General features: G+C 37.2%; 1 long non-coding RNA gene across 2 annotated transcripts in view; it reads left to right on the top strand.

Annotated features, from left to right (window-relative positions):
• The window catches only part of LOC119874673, a 76,262-nt gene that overhangs the window by 40,954 nt on the left and 11,783 nt on the right, over positions 1-23,525 (top strand). For both annotated transcript variants that reach the window (XR_005371659.1, XR_005371660.1), the window contains exons 3-4: positions 19,772-19,861; positions 22,884-23,035. This is a non-coding gene — a long non-coding RNA (uncharacterized LOC119874673). The remainder of the gene's footprint in view (positions 1-19,771; positions 19,862-22,883; positions 23,036-23,525) is intronic.

The following is a 23,525-nucleotide window of genomic DNA, read 5'->3' on the forward strand; positions in this document are numbered from 1 at the left end:
TCTTTTAAGTTGGAAAAGACTTCCAAGGAACCAGACAACACTGCACTACAACATCCGCTAGTATGACCTCATGGGCTTCTAATCAATGGTGTCCACATTCTCAGAAGACCCCTGCCCAAATTTTGCCCTTGTCACTTGCAAGCCATCAGGGAGTTCAGGATTTTCCAGCATTAGCTCTCTGTTCTCTCACACCACACCAGTAAGTAGCCTATCTTTGTTCACTGCAAAAGCTTGGTGTTAGTTTTTACTGGGTTGCTAGGCACAGGGTCGATGAGCTCTCATTTGGTTCACTTACATAAGGCTGTTCCTTTGCCAGGTAACATCTGAACTAAACGTCTGTATTGATCTGCTTAAGCTCATCAGTGGACAATAATGTAATTGCTTGTCTATGAACATTTATGCAATTGACTTATATTAAACCGATAATTACCTTTTATTTAAAAACACTCATTTGAAAATTTGACGAAACTAAGAATGCCAAGTTCCAATATCTGGAGTCTCTCTTTCCATGTCACATTTCCAATTTTAAGTTATTTCAGATAGTCATGCACCAAACTTGATTTTGCTAACTATAACTTTTAATGCTTATGTACAATTTTTAAAAGTCATATTTTAATGTGTTGGTGGTTCCATTTATCTCTCCTAAGTAAAAGAGCAAGATGACAATTACCGCCCCACACCCAAACCCAATAATTTCTAGGAGGTTCTGAAGAGGAGTAAGAAAGGGAGATTTTCCACTTTTTCCTCTTTAATCCAACTTTAGAAAAATGTACCATAATAATTTCTAGAAGTCCAGATAGTTTCCATAGTCTTTTTGCCTAAGATTGGTGAAAATAATAAAGGTAGAGAATAAATTTTAATCCAATAAGGGCAGGCACAAAACTAAAGTCAAGAATACATATGGACCATATAATATGTCAGAATGTACAGTGTTTCATACTAGTTTCAACCTGAGTCCTCATACTAATTTTAGCCTTTGTTTCACAATTAAATATATTAAATGTCCATAATCAGTTTTTTTTTATTCATGTTTCCTCAGTTCTCAGTTGTAGGAAACCTATCTTCAGACCTATCTTCAAGTACTTTGTAAGGAAGGGTTAATGAATATAGTATTTTCGGAGTTCTTACACATTTAAAAGTGCTTTTCTATAGTCTAGAACAACTATGGAAATAAATATTCTTGATAGTTTGCCTTGAAATAAAACCCTTTTTCATACTTTTTTGTGAGTTACTTGAGAATGTTGCTCTTGAGAAATGCGGTACTATCTGAATATTTGTATTCCAATATATATTTATTTTCCTGGATGGTCTGGAGATTTTTTTTTTTATCTTTAAAATCTAAAATGCTAGAATAGTTTTGGAGTTAATTAATTCATTCTAATTTTCTCAGGTATATAGGGTGAAGTCTTCCAATCTAGTAGGTTTTAGGTTTCTTTAATTTCTAGAGATATTTTCTTAGATTACAGTTTTAAATATCCTCTCTGTTTAACTGTTTTATTTTTTATTCAGGTCCTTCAATTATATGTATATTGGACTTCTTTTCCTACCTTCCACTTCAGTTACTTTCTCTTTTTTTTTTTAAATTTATTCCAACTTTGTTCAATTGGTTACTTTCCTGCCTACCTCTGACGTCCTTTATTAGATTTTCCTTTGAATACATCCTCCCCAAGGCACCTAATAAATTATTCCTTATTTCTAAGATTTTTTCCCAATATATTTCCTAAATTTAGTCATCCTTCATTGCATTTTTTTTTTCATTTTTGGTTTTAATTTCTGAATTTCTGATTCCACTTTTAAAATTATCTACAAATTCTAGTCTGTGGATCTTAAATTCAAGTTGCAGTATTGGGTTAACAACTCTTTTTTGCTTTGTGGTTGCTTTTCATTAGCTGTAATATTTTGATTCACGTCATCTATTTTCTCTGTACGCATCTTGCATGGTGTTTGACTTTTTTTTTTTCTTTGAATACCTGTGTAAGTATTCATGAACTAGGAACCATGGCAGGGTTCCTAGTTCAAGGGCACCCTCTTCCGTCAGTTTAGTGTTTGTTTGGCTTTTCTTTTCATTTATGCTTCTGAAGAATGATTTGTGCCCCTCTGAATTCTGTCATTCCCATTTTTCTGAAGGGCACTGCTCCTAGTCCTCTTCATCTCCTGTTTTCTCAGAAGAAATACACTTTCAAGGTTGCCAGTCCTGCTCTGCTGACTCTTGAGTCTCTTCCCTGTAACTACTGCTGCTATGAACTTCCCTGCTCCAGACCTTTGTTTACTATTTTGATAATAGTATTCGACTTTCTGGAGAGAAATGTTATCCGTGCTGCCTCTCTTTCTAGCTGAGTCACTTAAACGCTCCCCCAATCTCAGAATCCACCTGCTTGTAGCAATGGCAAGAGCTCTGTTGGAATCTGGCACTTACTTCTGTCTGGCTCCCACTAATGCAAAAAGCATTTTTATTTTGCATTCTTTTATTTCCTCTCTCTTTTTTTTTTTTTTTGCTCCCTTTCTCTCCTCTCTCTCTCTCTCTCTCCTTCTGTTTTAAAAGAGGATTTATGAAGATCTAGGCAGCTGCTCATATCCTCCAGGGACAGCTTTTCATAAGGAAACAGTACAGGGCACCTGGGTGGCTCAGTGGTTGAGTGTCTGCCTTTGGATCCAGTGGTGATCCCCGGGGTCCCGGGACTGAGTCCCACACTGGGCTCCCCACAGGGAGTCTGCTTCTCCCTCTGCCTGTGTTTCTGCCTCTCCCTCTGTGTCTCTCATGAATAAATAAATAAAATCTTTAAAAAACAAAAAAGGAACCAGTACAATCCCTGAAGTCCAGGCATGGTGGCACATCTGATAGTAAGAATGAGAGGGCCCTAATAAGGGGAGAAACTTAAAAGCACCAATTTAATTATGCACATTGGCCCTTGCCACCAGGATTCTCTTTCCCATGCCTCTTTCTGGTATTGACTAGGTGGATCAGTCTTATTTCAGAAGGAAAACCATCCTTTTAACAATGTCTTCCTGTCCTCTTCTTCCTACAGATCCACTTTTTTCTTTTCCCAGGTGTCCACTTAATTTAACATTTCATAAATCTCAAACCCACACATATACACTAAACTACATTAGTCTCTCTTCTATGCTATACCATGTCTTTAAGTCATGGCAAATAATAACAGAAATGACAGTACATATTTTCCTTTCTAAGCCTTTTCCCTTCAAGATTACAGCTGTACTTCTTTTTGGCAGTGATGTTTAGGGGTTTAATCTGAACATTATTTCACATCCTTTGCATTATAAGTGTGTATCCATTGTGTCTCATTATTTATGTGTTTCTCAATTCTTATTGATGAGGGAAGGAAAACTTCACAGTATATTATGATGACTTGACTGGAGAGGAGATAGCTATTTTTTTCCCCCAAAGTCATTGAAAGCAGTTTGCTTCTTCTTGAATCAACACTTGTGAAGTCATCTTAAATAATGTTATACTATGTGTAGCAACCTATTGAGATTTCTTTTTTTTTATCCGTCATTCAAGGAGTCAGAGATTTAACAATTCATGAAAGAGTGTTCTCGGAATCATTGATATCAATGGAGTAATTTTATGAATGCTTATTTTTTTTTGAATGAACAAAAAAGAAATGATTTTATAAAGTAAGAAATAATCCCATATATATATTTAAGATTTTATTTATTTATTCATGAGAGACACAGGCAGAGGGAGAAGCAGGCTCCATTCCATGCAGGGAGCCCGACATGGGACTCGATCCCAGGTCCCCAGGATCAGGCCCTGGGCTGAAGGCGGCGCTAAACCACTGAGCCACCCGGGCTGCCCAATAATCCTATATTTAACATTATCATACTTAAAGGACTTTACATCATAGATCCTGCTTTTTATGTGTATACACGTCAACTCTACACATAAATAAATACTAAACATTTCCCAAGAGATCAGTCCTCATAAACAAATAAAAAAGCAAAAGTAAAGAAAAAGTGAAGAATAATATTACACAACAAAATAAAAGTTTGTGGGGCGGGGGGATAAAACTCAGACACATCTTTCTGAATCAAAGGCGACAGGATACATTTAAAAATTGCTTATTCTGTTTTTTTTTTCATAAAAAAGAATGACCTAAGCAAATTTAACTTGGCAAATCATTCTTAAGAAATGTGATGATTATAAGTCATGTCCCAAGTACATATTTACATTTTTTCTCTAATAATTCATAAAATTTTTAGATAAATATGAAATGATCATTTTCCCATTTTAGTTAGTTTAGGATATAAATAAGCAGAGCATATAAATTAAGTAGAGAATATAAATAAATTATAATGATTTACCAGCTACATGCCCATGAATGACCAGATAAAGTATCAACTCTAAAATAACTACTCAAAGCTTAGACATTCAGAAATTAATGGTCTTCTTTGGTTGTTATTATTAAATGAAACCACTGAGAATTGCTGTTGATTACAATTCCATGATAGGATATTCTGTGTCCTTAAGTCATACTTTTTGAAAGGCAGTAACATGCAATTAAGTATAAGCAGGTAAATCAAAGGAACGAATGAAAAGGCTTCAGAGATTACTCATTTTACCATGTTTGCCATCCATTAAGACACAGAGTTCTCTCATGTTTCTTAGTCCATGTTTTATAATTATTAAAACATTTTAATTTGTTAATACATTATGAATTTTTTTCTTTTGTAAAAAAAAAGCTATGACAAATGAAACCTTAATTTGAATTTTCCACTTGAAAAATCTTTCTTTTAGAGGAGCAGAATGTTATAATATAGCCTTGAGTCAAATTAAAATTGTTCCACTACATGTACACTGTTCTATAAGCAAGGAAAAAGAATAATAACAATTATTCATTTATATTTTTCAGTTGGACAAATCAGCTCTAGGCAACAAATGCTACCTTATAGAAAGTCATAATCAAAATGATCTATAACAGTTCTGCCAATGTGTATGTCAACATACTCTCTGTGTTCATGAAAGTTTCCACAATTTAATAAGAACCCAAATTAAAGTTCCCAAATAAAACATTCCCAGGATAAACAGTAACCTGATTTTACCAAACAATTTTGACTCTGGCTTTGAATTACCTTGAGTTAAGGCTAAAAGGGATATGGATCATCTAGGACAGAGGTTGTCAATCTTTTTCTGTAAAGGGCCAGACTGCAAATATTTTAGGCTTCACAGGGCACATTGTATCTGTTTTAAGTACTCAACTCTGAAGGTGTAGCAGACAGAGAAGTGATATAAGTGATAGGTATGGCTGCATTCTAGCAAACTTTGTTTAGGGACAATGACATTTGAATTTCATGTAATTTTCACAAGTCACAAGGTATCGTTCTTCCTTTAATTTTTTTAAATCATATAAAAAAATGTAAAAACAACTCTTAAATCGTTGGCTACTGAAAAAGAGGTGATGGACCAGATTTGGCCCAAGGACTGGAGTTTGTTGAACCCTATCTAGGAAAGTATACTAATTATTTTATAAGCATATGATAAATATTCTGTGGATGATTATGATGAAGAAAATGATTAATGATGGTGACAACTAAGAAAGCTACTGTTGTGAACACTAGACATGATCCAATGCATTCATTTAAAATATGAAGGACAAATTTCTTGAATTCATACTATGATTCTTTTGATAGCATTTTCTTATTTGTTTATTATTGTATTTTAATTCTCCACTGTAGTCCACCATCCTATTTTCATATCAAATATAAATGGATGTCATCATTCATAATTCTTATCATCCATTTTTCAAGATTTTGCAACAGAAAGTATATTATAGTTGTCATATTTGTTCTGCAGGTTTTCAGTTATATTGTTTCAGTTATATTGTTTCTATTGTTATTCTTTTCCACTGAAAGTTGAATACAATTTGCTAATAAACATAATTTTCTAAACTACCATTGTCTCTAATATACATATTGTAAGGCAGAACTATTAGTATCTACCTATGATTGTACCTGAAATTCCTCCAAGTAATAATACCTATCCCACCTTAATTCAAATGCAATTGAACTAAGAACTAAGCAAGAATTCGGTACCACATGCCTAGCTATACCATTCCCCAGCTGCTGTACTCTATCCGTAGTTGATTTGAGCTGCAAAAGTCACTGATTAGGAAGAGGTCTTGATGGGGTGAATATTTAGATCATTTTGTAGTAGTGTCCTGACCAGTTGGATGCTGTGAAGAAAGACACAGGATTTTTGTCCCTCTCTATTCCTTACCTTCAAACTAGGGAAGTTGGACTTCAGCTAAAGTGAAACTCTTAGCAATGTCTTTAGTTGGCATAAAATAGAACTGACCTGGATGCCTAAGACAAAATAGTCCTCCCAAATCAGCTGCCACTATGTTGGAGTCTCAAACCATCCAGTTTGGCATCATGCTGACCTTTTCTAGTAGAGAGAAAAGCATTAATGGAAATGCATTAAATACCCATACCTCAAAAAACAGTCTGGGGTGTGGAGGCGAGAAGTGGGAGGAAGTCTCAGATGATACTTTAATGATTGTATGTATACTCTAGACTCTTTGCATCGTTCATGTATTCGTTCATGTATTTATCCTGTGCTATTCCTGCTTGGCAGTGAGGAAGAAATGGTCTAAGGCCACGAAGTCTACTGCTACTAACCAGCTCAATTGCATCCGTAGGGAATTCCACCCATTAGACCAGGAGATTTTCACTTTTCACATCACTACAAAATGACCTGTGGGGGCATATTCAAACTGTGTTTTCACAAGATTGTGAGATAAAATGCATAGTGAGCTCTGATACTAACTGGAGGGGCCTATGTTCCTCAGGTGTGCTGGTAAACAAGAATTTCTCATGAGAATTTGTCATCCAAAAATTCCGAGTAGACTAACCAAGTGGTCACTGAAGCTTGTCTATTATCAATGAAAAGGAAGATACTATAGAGAAGAATCATGATATCCTAGAAACATTTTCTTGAATTGATATTTAAGGTGATGAGTGACATGTTCCAAACGTCACAAATATATTGGACAATTACATTCAGGCCTTAAATTTAAACCCTATGTGCCAGAGAATCTACTAGGCATTTTAAAATAGGTTATTTCAAATCTTTCCCTGATATAGAAATGTAGTATATATATCCAATGCTTAGGAATACTTGACAGGAAGCAGCATGTAACTGAAAACATTTTAGTAAATCATATATAGACTGTGAGGATTTTTTCAAATATAATTGTTAGTGAGGGGTATAATAAAATCATTATAATATGGTTTTGGTATTTAAAAACAGTTTTTAGATGTCATGTTAGAATTACATATACATTTTTAGATATAAAAATTTAGTGGAATATATTTGTGTAAAGAAGACTAAAATCAAGCTTCAATAGGACTGTTTTTTTTCTCTTAATCTATTATTGATGATAAAGACTTTAGAAACTATGAGCTATTTCTCCATTTTGTTTCAATAGTGGGCTGTACACAAACTACCAGTGCTTATCCCACAGTTCACAATTGAAGTGACCAAAACAACGGATGCAATGCTGCACATTCGTTTATGCTGGACCTCATTCCTAAATGTCACAACTCTAACTTGCTATTTACCTTATATGGCAGTTACAAGAGACGATTCATCTCCCCTGTGTGAACACATTTCTTATTTTAGCCATCAATAACCATGACAATAATAATACACTGTAAGACTGATAATGATGAGATTTCTTTCCAACCAGCTTAGTGTAATTGATAGTGAAAAAAAAAATCAATAAAACTGTGAACTCTTGCCTTGACTAAGCAATTGATGATATGAAATGTTTAGAGTAATTTGGTTAAAATATAGACAACTGAATTAATTATGAATGATTCTTCATAGACCAGACTTACCAAAAAAGTTATTTATTGTGTGTGCACATAGACACACATGTATATACAAACATAATAAAAAACATAATGGAAGGAAAAAAAAAGGAAAGAAAGTATAAAGACCCACATGGGTCAAAACCTTGGGTAATGAAGGTAGTAAAATGTGAGAAGAGATAATCATCGACCATACAATGTACAATCATGGGCTGGCAAATCATAAGAAATAAAAGGTAGTTGGTCAAATAAGCGTGTCTTACTTATCATTGAACTTCTTGATAGTGACTAGGAAGCTCCATCTCCTTCCTTGAAGCTATAAATGACTTCTGGAATTGGACTGATTAAAATTTTTAGGTCACATATCCCACTATCATAACCATAATGGATCTAACTTAGGAGAAATTAAATTACAAATAATATATACTTACAAAGGTATAAAATTAATTCTGTGTTAACAGTGGGAAATTATCCAATCATGGTCTATTAAATTCAACACAGATATATCCTAAGTGACTAGATTAGTACAAATAAAGGGAATTAGGGACAATATTTAGAAATTTTATTAGCAATTTAAAAACAATAGAATGGTGAGTGAAAAGTGTCATGTATTAAAAGAATAATTATGGCATATTTAGTTGCTAAATTAGTTTAATCTTAGTTTTGGGATACTTTTTTGATCCCGGAATTAATTACAAAAGATTTTTGAATCTATAGATGGAGAAATTTTGCTGTTGTTGGAGGAAGGGAAGATCTTCTGTTGGTGACTTTCAGTTTTATTGGGTTATGGTCAGAAAATATTATCTGTAAATCTCTATGTTTTGATATTTGTTAAAGTGTGTTTTGATCAGTTCGTGAATGGTTTCACATTTTTTCATGGACCAAGAAAAACAAAAACAGCACATATACTTTCTATAGGCAGTAAGAGGTATTAAGAGTCTTAGACCAGACCATCTGGGTTAAATCCTGTATTACTTCTATCTGCAAGGGAGCCCTGAGCGAGCTACCTGTCCAGGTGATACCTCGGTTCCCTTATCTGTAAAAGGTTGCTATGAGAATTACATGAATTAATACATCCAAATTTGCAACTATACTCGGCACGTAGTGAACCTGATGTCTTTGTTTATTAAATATCTAGCATTTTACCCATCTCCTGTCTATTCATATGCATACACACATAAAAATATCTCCTGATTGTATTATTAGATCCTTTAAAAAATTTTTTTTTGCATTGTACTTAATTACAATTCTTTCAGAATTTTGCAAACCAATTCTCCATTATCATTTGGTTTTATCCAAATGTATTTTTGAGAGTTTTTGTATTATGTATTCCACAGCTCATTGCAGGGTACAAAGAAAATTTATAATTCTTCATTTTCCTATGAATACAAAGTTTCCTACTTCCTTCTACAATACTTCTTTTGTTCTGTTTAATGGTTATAGCCTGAAATTGCACCTTAGATGATATTGATAAGGTGACCCCAATTTTGTTTTTATTCTGCATTTACCAGGCACATCTTATTTATGATTCTATTTCTAAACTCTAAAATATACATATATGTTTTATATTTTAGATATGCTCTTTATAAATAGTTGGAGTTTGTCTTTTATCCCAGTCTGAAAGTGTTTGGCTCTCCACTGGAACATTAACACTCCCATTTACTGTTGCACGGCTGATTTAATTCCATTCCTTCCCTGAACAAACTATTAACTAATATTATACATTGCTGAGTTTTTTTTTTTTTTCCCCTCATTCTCATGTCTGCCTGCTTCATCAACTTGCTTCTAAGTCATTTCGTATTCTCCAGTCACTTCCCCCAGAAAGAAGAATTTCACCAGGCAACTCTAGGCGGTGGACTTTAAGTGGTTACACTGTATTTCAGATATTTAAGGACTGCTGCTAGAAGATTTTATATCAAAGAATGAAAACAAGATAAACCATTTAAACAATCTGAGCAAGTTATGAGCTGCTTTTTAACAATGGAGAAAATTGTTATTGATTTTTTAAAAATGTTTTTTCTAAAGTAGAAATTTGCAAATAAAATAAAATAAAATAAAATAAAATAGAAATTTGGTTGAAAACATGGTTGGTTTAGGAAAAAAAAATATTACTTCTTTAGGAGTGGAATTCCAGAGAATAGTGAATATATATATATATATATATATATATATATATATATATATATATAATTTTTTTTTTAACAACCACTAAAAGCAAGAGGAAACAGAACCTCCTGTCCCTAAATGCAGTCTCTCTGAGACCCTAGCGAGGTGCTGGCTTTTAGTCTTGTTCTCTGCCTAATGACATCAGACGGAAGCAGGCTGGCTGTCTAATGTTTACAAGCCTGCACTTTGCTCAAAGTTGGGCATACAAAAATTGTAGTGGCTCTTTTACTTATTAATCTATTCTGTTATGTGAAGCACCATTATCCAGTAAACATACCATTTTAATGCCGCTTCAAAAGCTAATTAGTGCAGGCCCTTCGGAAAACCTCCAACATTTTGGTTCCTCCAATCATTCTTGTGTCTGCGTCTGCTAAAAGTTCCCAGGCTGAGGAAATGGAAAGCGTTCCAAAAATTCACAAACGACTCTGATCTGCATTCCCTCTCCACATTATCTGTAGACTGTGTGATTTTAAAATTAAATACATTTAAAAAGTTAAGTACATTAGTGGTTAGAGATCCTTGTTAAGCTAGGAAGTCTCTTTCCTCCCTCCCTCGAAAGATGTACAAAATCTTTAAAACGTCCTCATACTGCTGGGCCTTCTGTTCTTTATCCGCTGTGTGTCCCCACAGGAGCTCATTGGGAGGTAAATGAATGCAAAAGATTCTCACTAGGCATTTTTATTCAAGTCCATCTATTGCCACATTCTGGTGAACACTTGAGAAGTAAGCTGGTGAGCGGTAGTAAAAACAGTAGCAAGCTGTCAGTGGTATAGTTTGTCATTGTTCCACAGACAAAAGGCAGACTGTCACAATAAACAGCATTTATTCCTTTCATATTTGTGGCTGAGGGCTGGAGAAGGGGAGGTGTCGCTGGTCGTAATTGTAGAACACATAAATAATAATAGTAGCTTGCAAATCATAGATCAAAGGAAACAGAGGGAGTTGGCAGTGATGAAGGCAGGAAAATAGATGCTTCCAGCACCAGCTAATTTACTACCCTTAAAAAAAAAAATATGTTCTCCTTCCTAACAGTAAAAGTGGAATGATTTTTGTTTGCCTCTTCAGCTGCAGGTGAGGAAGATGAAACTTCTAAATCATAGGACTTATGAATTATTTCAGGTACCTACATACGGGTAGGTGATTTTTCAGCTGAGAGGTGTTTCATAAAGAGACAGTCATTACTTGTACTAACGAGAGGTAAGTGGTGGCCTTTGTGCGTGCTCTAACCGCGTGCACTAACTTGGCAGAGCCAACAGCGGGGGGGCCCTGGCCAGGTCCTTCAGATTGCATTTCTCAGAGAGAAAGAGGACTCTTCGCACCTGGGAATTCCTCGGTGGTGTTACACCTGGACCGCCTGACCCCATCAGAGGTAAGACCCCCGGCACTCTGCAGACTGCACACCTGAGTTGCACCTTCTCTCCTGGACTCCCCCCAACATGAAAAACACGACAGTGTACCCTGCTAGAATTGAACCCGCGTGGGACAGCGAGACTGTGGGCAGCCTTCTCAGCCCCTTCAACCTTTGCAAACCCAATGGGAGAAGCCCTGGAGGATCACAGAGGCTCAGAGACTCTCCCCGGGTGATTACAACGTTGAAAGGTTTCTCATTTACTGCTGCTGAGAAGGGTCTAGTGTGGCTTCTAATAAAAACCTGTGAAACCACATGGGTGTAAAGCAGGGTTTTTGGTTGTTGGTTTTTTTCTTTTCTTTCTTCTTTTTTTTTTTTTTTTCGACTTTTCATGCAACTGGTGACAATGCTAAGTTCACTGTTTTAGCTTTGGGTGTGAAGTATTTCACCCTATTCGTGATGGCAGGTTTACAGCTGTGCTGTAACCTCGTCTTACAACCACATAATTGGAGCTGGATTCCCCACGTGGATGGCCTTTCTCTCGGGGGACTGTGCACAGTTGCCCCAACACGAGAGGCGAGGCTTACGGATCAGTCCAGGGGGGCCAGGCCCGGCGTGGGCCATGGGGTGACCCGCTAGCACTTTTCTAACAGCAAGCGAGCCCGCTTTAACACACGGCCTTGCCAGGACCCGGGGCACGGCCAGGGCTGGCCATCGCGATGAGAACTGCGGGGCGCAGGACAGGAACCCAGAGTTTACTGCGAGGACATCTGGGCCACCGGCCTCTGAGCAGTCAGGCTGCCAACACTGCCGGTCGTTATCCCCAACATTTGCTTTTGTACAGCAGCTTTGACAGTTGCATCGCTCACAGCAAACTGCCACTGTAGTTTGTTCTGCTTCAGTGCCACTTGACTGTCACAGCCTGTCACGAGGCAAGAAGGCTCTAAACCTAACCCCGTGCGACAGGGTTTAATCATTCCTATTATTCCCGTTGCCTGCACAGGCCACCTTGAAGCACACAGCATGCACTTGTACCTGCTAACGGCGCTTGCTTCGTCGGTGTCCACTGGCTTTGCAACAATGGAGTGATAAACTGCATTAGTTTGATTATTATTATTATTATTATTATTATTATTATTTGCTAAAGAAACAATGCTGAAATGTATCCACTGTGAACCAAACCAGCATGGAAATGAGGATGCTTTTTCCTCCCTCTTCAAACTGTGGCTGCTTTTCTCCTTGCTTCTGCTGCCGAGAAGAAGCACAGTCACACTTCTATTCCTCTAGGACAGCTCATCAGAAGAGATTTGGTTATTGCTTGATTAGAGGAAGCATTTGGGAAAAGACATTAGCAGTCCTGCCCCGACTCGCCCTTTGTTTGGGATGGTGTTGCACCCACGTACTTGCTTTTCTGATCTGTGAAATACGGAGAGTCCCACACCTCGGTCAGGGACCAGCTCCTCTGGCACAGAGGTGCTCACAGAGGAACCGCTAGATATTGGGTATGTCATCACATATTTCCCAGGAAGGGTCTCTCCACGGTGGCTGATGAGGTGACAGGCACCAGGGATTACAACCAGTCTGCTCTCCGCTCACTGAGAGCCTGCAATCGGGGGCACTATTCTTCCTCTACAAGGAAGGGAAATCTAAATGGTTTTGTCTATGCCACTAGTATTGAACTCAAGATCCAACAAACTTTGCTTGATGTTTACCCCCACCATGATCCACAAAGAATGAGCAAGGCAGAGAGAAACATCAGCGAGGGGGTAAACTCATAACATTTTACACATTGATGTCACGTCTCCATGCGTTCATGGATCTCTTTCAGATCACTTGTTTGCGTTAAAATTTGCTCAGTGTTAGCCAAACAAGCTGATTGAAGATAAAAATCATAAATAATTGGTCTGATTTCTGAATGGCCACTTCAACTTCTTGCATTCAGATTAAAACTGTCTAACACTGTGTATACTCCATTCTTTTAGGAGGCTGACTCAAACTGTGTAGCATTCAAGGAAATGATTGATTTATGACTAGAACAATCTGAGTTCTTTCCCTACAATCATGTTATCCTGGAAAATATTTTTTTTCATTTATATTTTATTGAGAAAAAACCCAATGAGACTATAGAAAAGGAAATGATTTTTCATGAAACTAAAACTTTCAAAAGTTTAAAAAGAATACAGTTTTAAAAACTAATGAACTCAATACTCTGCAAATAACTGAACTGTGAAAACTAGCTATACAATTAGGAGAAATTTTTTTTCTCTTTTAATTAGCATCAGTATAAAAAGCATTAAAAAAAAAAAAGGTATCTGAGATGTGTGGAAGACCAAGGACATCGTTGCCCTAATTTACTGGCATCTTAGTGAGAGAGTTGTCCAAACAACTGTCACTGAGCTGAACCTGAAATCTGAAACAGGAGAAACTGGGAAGCGCTCACTGGCATCCAAGAGATACCCTGGTTTGTACTTGAGATCTGACTGTCTAAAATCTGACAAAACCATGACCTTGATAATGCCTTTGGAAAGGCAACAAATATCAAGGGTAGAGAATAGCCTGTGGGTCCATACAACTCACATTTTAGTTTTCTGGGGGTTGCAGGTTAGATTAATTAAGGATCTTGACTAATAGTGGAATAGAAATGTCAGACATGGATTGCTATGGGACAATCAGAAACTCCTTGGGGCACCTGGGTGGCTCTAGTTGGTTGGGTATCCAATCCTTGACCTCAGCTCAGGCCTGACTTCAGGGTCGTGAGTTTAAGCCCAGTGTGGAGCTTACCTAAAACAAAACAAAACAAAACAAAACAAAACAAAACAAAACCAAAACACAACTCCTTAAAATTGTCCAGTTCTTAAATAAAAATAATGACTATAGTCTGGTTTCCCTGCTATTTATGGCCCTCCAGGGTTCGATGCTGACTACCTTTCCAGCTTTGCTCTCACCACCTCCCAACCACAATCTTCATGTTCCACCAGATGGGCTTAGTCATTATTCGTGAAATAAGTTTGGTAAATGCACATGGTTATTCTTTTGTTAATGCCACTTCGCCTTGGAATGCCCTTCCTTTCTTTACTATTTGAAACGCTATCCATCTTCTGAAGGCAGAATTCACAATCTTTTTTATCTGTGAAACATTTTCTCATTGCTCCACCCAAATATTTTTCTCCCTATCAAACTTCTTAATAAAGATTTTACTTACTTATTTGAGAGAGAGAGAGAGAACATGAGAAGAGGGAGGACAGAGGGAGAGGGAGAAGCAGACTCCTTGTTGAGCAGGGAGCCCAACTGGGTGGAGGGGCTCCATCCCGGGATGCTGAGATCATGACCTGAGCCTTAGGCAGAAGCTTAACCAACTGAGCCACCCAGGCACCCCCCCCCCCCCCCCCATTGAACTTCCGAATGTGTTATCTGCACTTTGACAAAAACAGGTTACTTTGCGTCGGTCTTTACCTACTGTATTATAAGCAACTTGAGAAAGCAAGATTGTGTGATTTTATATATATGTACTCGTGTGTAATAATATACATGTGATATATAATATATATGATAATTATACACACACATACACACACATATACAAATCACTAGGAATATAGAACACAATCCAGTAAGGAACAGGCATTCAATAAATGATGAATTGTTGTCACCTCTTTCTTCTCGTTAAAACTAGCACGAGTAACTTAAGTGTTGCTCCTTTCAAATATGCTCTTGTGAGTGTTGGTCTCGTTACTAGACTGAAGATTTGTGATTAATAAATCACATAAACTGGTTTATGGCTTGGAAGATAGCTTAATATCCACCAGTGTAGCTACATCTGTAAAAAGTGTTTTACAAGGAACACACTCGGTCAATTGTACATAGCTGCTTCCTTTCCCCACACTGTTTCACTACATAAATGAATCAAGCCTCATTAAGCCCCCAAATTCCATTAACTGGAGAACTTTCCCCAACATTGTCTGCTTGGCTGAGGAATCCCAGGCATCATTTTGATGAACACATACTTAACATAGTGTCTCCTTTGTACCTAGTACCGTGTGTTGGGATGACTTGCCAAGAAGTCTCAAAGCCTCTCTGCCATCTGCTTGTTCAAAGTCAAAAACAAACAAAACTATGCGCAAATAAAAATCAGTGCCTCAAACATTTCTTTTGGGACCGAAAATTTTGTAATATGCCACCAATACGGTCCACAGTATCATTTCAACAGAGTCCCTGCTGTCGATGGTAAAGGAAGTCAGCCTGAGTAATCAGCAAGCCGTCTAAATGTGAAGAACATGGCACAAGCCCAAGCACCAACCTGTACAAATATTTTTATATACTGAACTCAGGATAAATCCATCTCTCTTTTTTTTTTTTCATTTTTGTAAAACAACTGTGGGTATTATCCAAAAATAGCTGACTGTTAACTAGACAACTAGCCAGATCTATAATGCTCCATGCGGACTCTGGCTGTTGCGTCTCCATCTGTACAGCCTGCTGCCTGCCTGTTTTGAATTATGGAGAGTTGGGAGGGGAATCCAAGAGATAAGGATTCAGTGGCATAGGTTGTCTCTGTGCTCGCTTTCATGGGGGAGATATTTTTCTCTTTTATGCTTTGACAGTGGCTGATTATATAGGATTCCAAACAACCTCTCCTCTTTCAATGTATTTCTGTGTGAAGAACACCTGACCTGTAGTTCGCTGAGTACCAGGTGCAGATCTGATTACCTTCAGGTGTCCTAATGCTATTTGTACACAAGTATTTTCCTTCCTTCCTGTCCTTTGTGTCTTATTTTTTTTATACTTGAAAACTTGGGGATTTTTATTTCTTTTAAACAAACAGTATACACTTATTAAGCAGAGAAATGCATCCGCAGATGAATCATGATCACATATTTCCACATCAGATGTTAGCTTTCAGCCATGAACTCTAAATCTCTATCGTCGAGTGGCAGCAGGTAAAGGTTTTAAACTCTTCTCAGCAGATGGGATAAGTCTTGTCAGTTATTAAACTGCCACTAGCTATTTTTAGTTTCTTATTTTTTTCAGTACTTTTTTTTTCTTGGTTATATTATATGCCATGATTTACAAGATTTTTTTTTTCTGTTTTAGAAGCAGCAATAGAAATTTCTAGCAACTGTTGACTTGATTTTTTCATCATTTTGCTTTCTGTTCTGTGCTGTCTATGCAGCAGGGCTTTGAGAAAACAAAGCTGGGGTACGTTGTTAATAATTCTTACTCCAAAGTGTGAGTATGAGTGCCTTTCTCAACTTTGGTCTTGACTGATGCATACCTTCCACTTTAAATCCAAATGTAGTGACAAGGAACCTCAACAACTTGTACAATGAGTGACCTTGTCAGAAATGAGAACTCATGTCTTTTCCACTGAGCTGCTCTGGTGGAGTGATTCAAAGATGGGTACAGCCTGGGGCGCCTGGGTGCCTCACTGCTTGAGCACCTGCCTTTGGCTCAGGTCATGATTCTGGGGTCCCAGGATCGAGTCCTGCATCGGGCTCCCCATGGGGAGCCTACTTCTCCCTCTGCCTATGTCTCTGTCTCTCTCTCTGTGTCTATCATTAATAAATAAATAAAACCTTTAAAAAAAATGATGGGTACAGCCTGAGGTTGTCAATATCAGAAGTAACTGCCTCTCCAGGAGAGAGATTAGGAATGAGTCGAGGCTACCGCTTTTAAGTCAAAGACCTTAGAAACAGCAACTCTGGTGAAGAAAATTGAAATAGAAACCAGGGAAGTCATGTTAGGAAATACAATAGGAGTCAGGTTGGTGAATTTACAAAAAGCACGTAAGCATACCTGATGGAAAAGCATGGGCTCAGGCACAGGCACAAACGCTTGGATACTGCCTCTATGTCTTCTTTTTTATCTGCCCTTAATTTAGAGGGAAGTATTTGTTTTTCTCCCCAAAGATCATGACAGAAATAACCAAAACTCCCAACCCCACTTTAATGCACAAAGTGTGACACCAGTTTATCGAAATGGACTGCAAGCAAACCATGGGTGAAGATGAGGAAGACGCCTGCTCAGTTCTTTTTGTTGAACTGACCCTTGGCCCTGCACGTGGTGAAGTCAGTGCTCATGCCTGTTAATTCACAACTTACTTCTGCTCTTGTACTTTTAAAATGTGTAAGGGTTCTGGAGCAGAAAGGAAGTAGATAGCAGCAACACGTGAGGAGAAAGTTCCTAGAATGGTCACGAGAAGGAATGAATAGTCTGGATTGTTGCCTGGGCAATTGAGTTTCTTTTTCTTTTCTTTTCTTTTTTTTTTAGAGAAGGACTTAGTTATGGCTAAATTTAATTAAAAAAATTCTGACTAACTTCAGCAGGAGACAATATGGTTCACTGGAAATAATTTTGGCTTTCAAATCATAGTCTTGGGTTAAGAGACTGGATCCATTGCTTACTTAATGAGGAACCCTATGAACTTGTGTCTCAATCTCTAAATTAATGCTAATCCTGCAATGCTATTGTAAACATTAATGAGATAATGATGCAGAGTTCCTAACGCTGAACCTCTTACAAAGTAAGTACTACTAATTTATCCTAATAAACATAAACTTATAGGAAGCAATTTTGGTCATCCTGCTGAGTGGTATGACTGGTTGAAACATATATTTGGTGCCTGTTTGAATGAGCCTGTAGACTCAAATGACAACCAACTGGTGAGATGATTATATTAACAAATTATCACATCCTAAAATATCTTAAAATAATTAAGTCTGTGTAGAAGTAGATACACCCTAAGTCAAGGACGTGACAGTATAAAAACTAAAGCACAATAATTGATTATATTTTTGTTAAAATATATAGGTGTTCTTCATTTACCTATGTTGTGAGCTAATGGCATAATTTACGATATTGTCCTCTAAAGATAACCCTCTGGATGGCCATTATGCTTTTTAAAAGCCACCTATTACATGAGTTGCCCAAAGCTGACCCAATTGACCTGGGAGAAGGACTGAGAGAAACTTGTGGTCAAGAATTATGAAGTAAAATCTTATTGAGATGTATTTCCAGGAAAGGATCAATTGAAGCCACTGAGTAGAAAAGTCAGCCTTGCCTAATTCAGTTAAAACAGAAACAAACAAATGTGCAAAAAATAAAAAGGGTGGGGGGTTTATTCAACCACTGTGATAGACCTATGGACCTAATATAATTTATAAAGTGGGTGAGACTGTTAAGTACTTAAGATATTTTTTTGGCTTTTCCCACCTCTTTCATCATTTAAGACACACACTAGGCACCAAATATGACATGGTCCATCCTTGCCTGAATAATTCATAATTCTGTTCCTTTCCTTAGGGTTCTTCTACACACAACCATGTAAAAAGTGTGCTCTCAAGCCACCTTCCAGTACCTTCCACCAATACCTTGCCCACATTCCATCCTGGACATTTTCTTATATCAATTAAAACATTCCTTTTTGTGTGTCTCATTTGCTTTCTGCTTTCTGTCATGGACTCAAGCAAATATAGATAAACAATCTACTAGTTTATCAAATGGATAAATTAAGGGATTGAAAGCTGATAACCAGATTCTCTATCATTGACTTGGAAGGGATTTTATTTTGATAAAAAAGTGACACACACACACACACACACACACACACACACTAATCCAAAGGAGTAAATATTAATGGTGCTGTGATAGGATATTAAGGAATATATTTTGAGCACGTGGGTGTTTCTAGAACCCTTCAAAAATACTTTTATATTTTATCTCTATATTAAGCTATCTCTGGTTATCACATGTACAGAAAGAGATCAAATTTGATGATAAAAGGTACCAATTTAAAGGAAAACCTGAGACAAAAATAATGGCCTCAGGTTGTAATATATAACATCAGTCCATATAACATTCACAAAAGAAGTCGAACTTGTTAACCCCTCAAACATTATAAAAGTACACAATATTAGCAATAGGAGCACAAAATATAATAACTTTAAAAGGAAGTAGTCTTTTGAAACACTGCTCTGCAGATGAAAAGCAAGTAGACTTTCTCTTTATTACAATCACATACTCACCCTCAAACATTTTTCTTTTGAATGGGCAGAAATGAGTTTTCTTTTTTTAAAGAGCAGTATTTCAAACAATGTGTTTTCTTGTGATAAGAGATCTGTTTTAATGTCTTTACAAAAGAGGACCTTCAAAATGGTGTGTTAAAGGGGGAAAACGTTAGGATTACAAAGTTTAAAAGGACCCAAAAGTCTGTAAAACTGCTCCACCCCTTGCCAAGTTCTTTCAGGGAGATGTACTTTTCTCTGGAAGATTTATGTTAGAGACATTCATTAGTTAGCACTGCTTTGCAAAGGGAAAAGAAAAAAAAAAAGCCAAAACGGACCCCTCTTAAAATTTCCAAAAACCTCAAGCTTCTTCCATTTGTGTTCTAATCATAGGGGGAAATGTCAAATTAATGTATCATCTTCCTAGGAATCATCTCTGTAAAAATATTGCATGAAGAGTAACAGATTATGAAGCCAACTTTACCATACTGTCTTGCTATATTCCTCCTTCTTTAGAGTAAGTGCTTTCTTTTACTTCTTAATTTTACCACATTACCATAGTTTCTGACACAGAATTTAATAAACTCAATATATTTCTTATTTTGCAAAATTGTCTGAAAAATAATTTGGGGTTCCTCTACGACATTCTAGATTTAAATTACAGTGTAATAATTTATGCATGGTGTATGCAGTGACACCTGGCCCTTGGCCTCTTGTCTAACAAAACACTAGACAAGAATTATTACTCTATAATTCACACCCTGTCATGTCTTATTGCTTAATTAAAGCACAACCTTCCTCTACATGACAAGCAATTGGACTGTTAACATTATAGATGATTATCCACTCTAGCATATTTTATTTTTACAACTTACTCTTTTTATGTACATGATGCTCATTTCGGGTACACCTACCTCTGAAAATATGGAAAATCTGTTTCTTTACTTGCTTTCTGGCTACTGTACAAATTGCCACTTGCAAAAACATGAGCAAAATACTGCATGTTAGAAATTAGTAATTTAGGTGGTGAAATAACAGCCCAATATCTATAAAGCAAATTAATGTGTGAATTTGAGGGCCTCTGAGTATAATAGTTTCTTTTCTCTGTTCTATTACTGATCCAGTAAACTAGGGATGATGCTTATGTACTCGTACTTGTAAAACAAACTAAAATAAATGGTAGGATCTATGGAAGGAAACCTTAAAATTCTTCTGAAGAGGGCAGCCCCAGTGGCCCAGTGGTTTAGCGCCGCCTTCAGCCTGGAGGAGTGTGATCCTGGAGACCCAGGATCGGGTCTTCTCCCTATGTCTGTGTCTCTGCGTCTCTCTCTCTCTCTCTCTGTCTGTCATGAATAAATAAATAAAATCTTAAAAACAAAAAAACCCACAAAAACTCTTCTGAAGAACTCAGAGAGAATAAGCTAATGATTATACCTAGCATGCAAGTGAATAAGAAAAGTGCAAGACGCAAAGGTATTGATTTTTCTCCAATTTATCTATTAATTTAACTATAATTCAATAAAATTTTAAAAATCAACGATATTTTAATATGACAAAGGGATACTAAAATTTTTAGGCTAAAAACCTGCGTCTAGCTACCATCTAATTTTTTTTGTTTGTTCCTATTTATAGCAAAATTCCCAGAGTGCTTGTAGGGATTACTTTCAGTTTCTCTCCTCCCATTCTCTCAGGCCAACTTCAGTTAGATTTTCTCTCCCACCACACCACCAATGACCCGCCATTGCTAATCCAGTGTGATCTTCATGCTCCTTGATGTGTGGACGGCATCTTACAAATGGCTTCCAGGAAACCATCCTTTTCCAGTTCCCTCCTCCTTCACTGACTACACCTCAGAACTGTGACTTCTAAACATTGGGGTCCCCATGTCTAAGCCTTTGATGCTCCTTTCTGCTTCTACTCACAACTGCTCCCTTGGTGACTTCCTCCAGTCTGGTGACTTAAGTACTTTTTTTTTACACTGGGAATTTCTAAAGTCCTATTTCTAACCAAGACCGAAAGGACAGATTCTTGTACTCATGCTGTTTTCCTGGCATTTCCAAACTGGACACTTAGTAGGCATCTCAAAGTAAACGGATACAAAACAGAACCCCACCAACTTTTTCCTGCTACTCTTCCCCATTCATTCTTCCAGTCACTCAGACCAAACACTCTGGAGGCATCTTGGGCTCTTCCCAACCTCTCATCTCACAGGAACCCATCAGAAAATCCTGTCGGTGTTACCTCCAGAATATATTTGGAATGTAAAACCACATACTGCCACTGCCTCCTCTCTCATCCTGGTTGGAGCCACCACCATCTCTGCCTGAATCCTTGCAATAGTCTCCTAACTAGTGCACCTGCTTCTGTCTTTTCTCCTCTTGCATCTCTTCCCAGCATGGTATCCAAGGCTGTCCTTTTACAACTTACATCTGGCCGTGCCATCTTCCTCCTCAAAAATCCTCTAATATTATTCCACATCCAGAAAACAAATAAGCAACAACAACAGCACCACACACACACACACACACACAGAGAACAAAGCAATCCTTTATAACCTTTGCATCTTACATACACTAAGAGCCAAAATCAATTGGTAGCCTCTCGCCCTCTGTGTCTATGATTCCCCAACGTCTTCCTCCCTTGTCTACACTCCTGCTTCCCTGCTATTAGCCCCTTGGTGCCACTTGCCTCCACCAGGTGTGCCTTTTTTTATTAAATATTTTATTTATTTATTCAGAGAGACACAGAGAGAGGCAGAGACACAGGCTGAGGGAGAAGAAGGCTCCCTCCGGGGAGCCTGATGCAGGACTCAATCCCAGGACCCTGGGATCATGAGCTGAACCAAAGGCAGATGCTCAACCTCTGAGCCACCCAGGTGCCCCCACCAGGTGTGTCCTTTCTCAAAGCTTTGCACATGCTCTTCTTTCTGCCTAGAACCCTTTCCAGTTGCTACAAAGGCCTTTCCCTCATCTTCAAATCTTTGCTCAAATAGCACTTCCTCAAAAAAACCCTTCCTTATTTACAAAGGCATTTCCAAGCATGCTTCTACTTTATTTTTTTCAATAGTATTTATCACTATTTCTCTGTATCTGTTTTTCTTTCACACACACACTTATTTATTGTGTTTATAGTCTGTTTTTCCATACAAGAATGCATGACCTACAAGGGCCAGGATTTTTTCTTTTTTCTAATCTGTTTTGCTTACCGTCAGACTAAAACTAAAACTAGTGCTTGGTACATAAAAATCCATGAATAAAAAAGCTAGCTGAGTGGATGCATAAGTGATATGTAGATAATTAAAGATGCATTTCTAGAATAAATATTAAGAAATTAGTAAATATTTTAGAGGGCAGAGACTTTTATAAATGTCTGCATTTTTCTCTATCATTTCTGTTATTTAAAATTATAACAAAAACTATGTCGGCACTGATATTCCAGGATATTATAGCAGATTTGTTGACTTTTTTATTATTCTTTTTTAAAAAGTAACACATTTTATTTTAAATAAATTCACAACATCTTCAAAACGGTTATTATAGTTACGAGCAAGCAGTTCACCCAGAGACCAAACAGTGGTAGTATAATGAGCTGTCCAGCTAACTGAATAGTCCCACATCTAAAGAATTACATGAATTCTAAAGGAGGAAAGAGTCTACGAAGCCTATCAACTGACCAAAGCAATAAGCACAGGGTAAGTGTTCTGTTTGGAAGACAAAAGAAGAGTTTACTGAGGTTTTATTTTACTGTATATAGTACAGTAGTAGAGGGTAATCAGCACGTCTCTTGGTATGTCTGTTGATGTGTCCCATAATAATAGTATGATTCTGATGCAATATAGCAACTGGAAACTTGGACCTGATAGTCCGTGTTCGGAAACAGAATAGAGTAAGAGCTGATTTTATTAGCTTGAGTGATAGGCTATTATATTAATGGTTCCATTCGAGGCAGGGTGGCCCTGGCTCATCGCAGTGCTGACTGTGCTCATTTCGTAATGACTTATGGTTTTCTGTCGGGCATCAGCAGTCTGATCACCCAACATACATGAAGAAAGACGTTGTTACTAATTCAGGCACATTCTACCAATTGAAATCCAAAGGTATTGCTCATATAGTATTATTCAAGTATGTTGAGGTTTTTGTTAACTCATTTAACTCACATTAAAAATATGTGAATTCAAGTTT

The sequence above is a fragment of the Canis lupus genome, chromosome 16 (assembly GCF_011100685.1).
Source record: "Canis lupus familiaris isolate Mischka breed German Shepherd chromosome 16, alternate assembly UU_Cfam_GSD_1.0, whole genome shotgun sequence".
Lineage (NCBI taxonomy): Eukaryota > Metazoa > Chordata > Mammalia > Carnivora > Canidae > Canis > Canis lupus.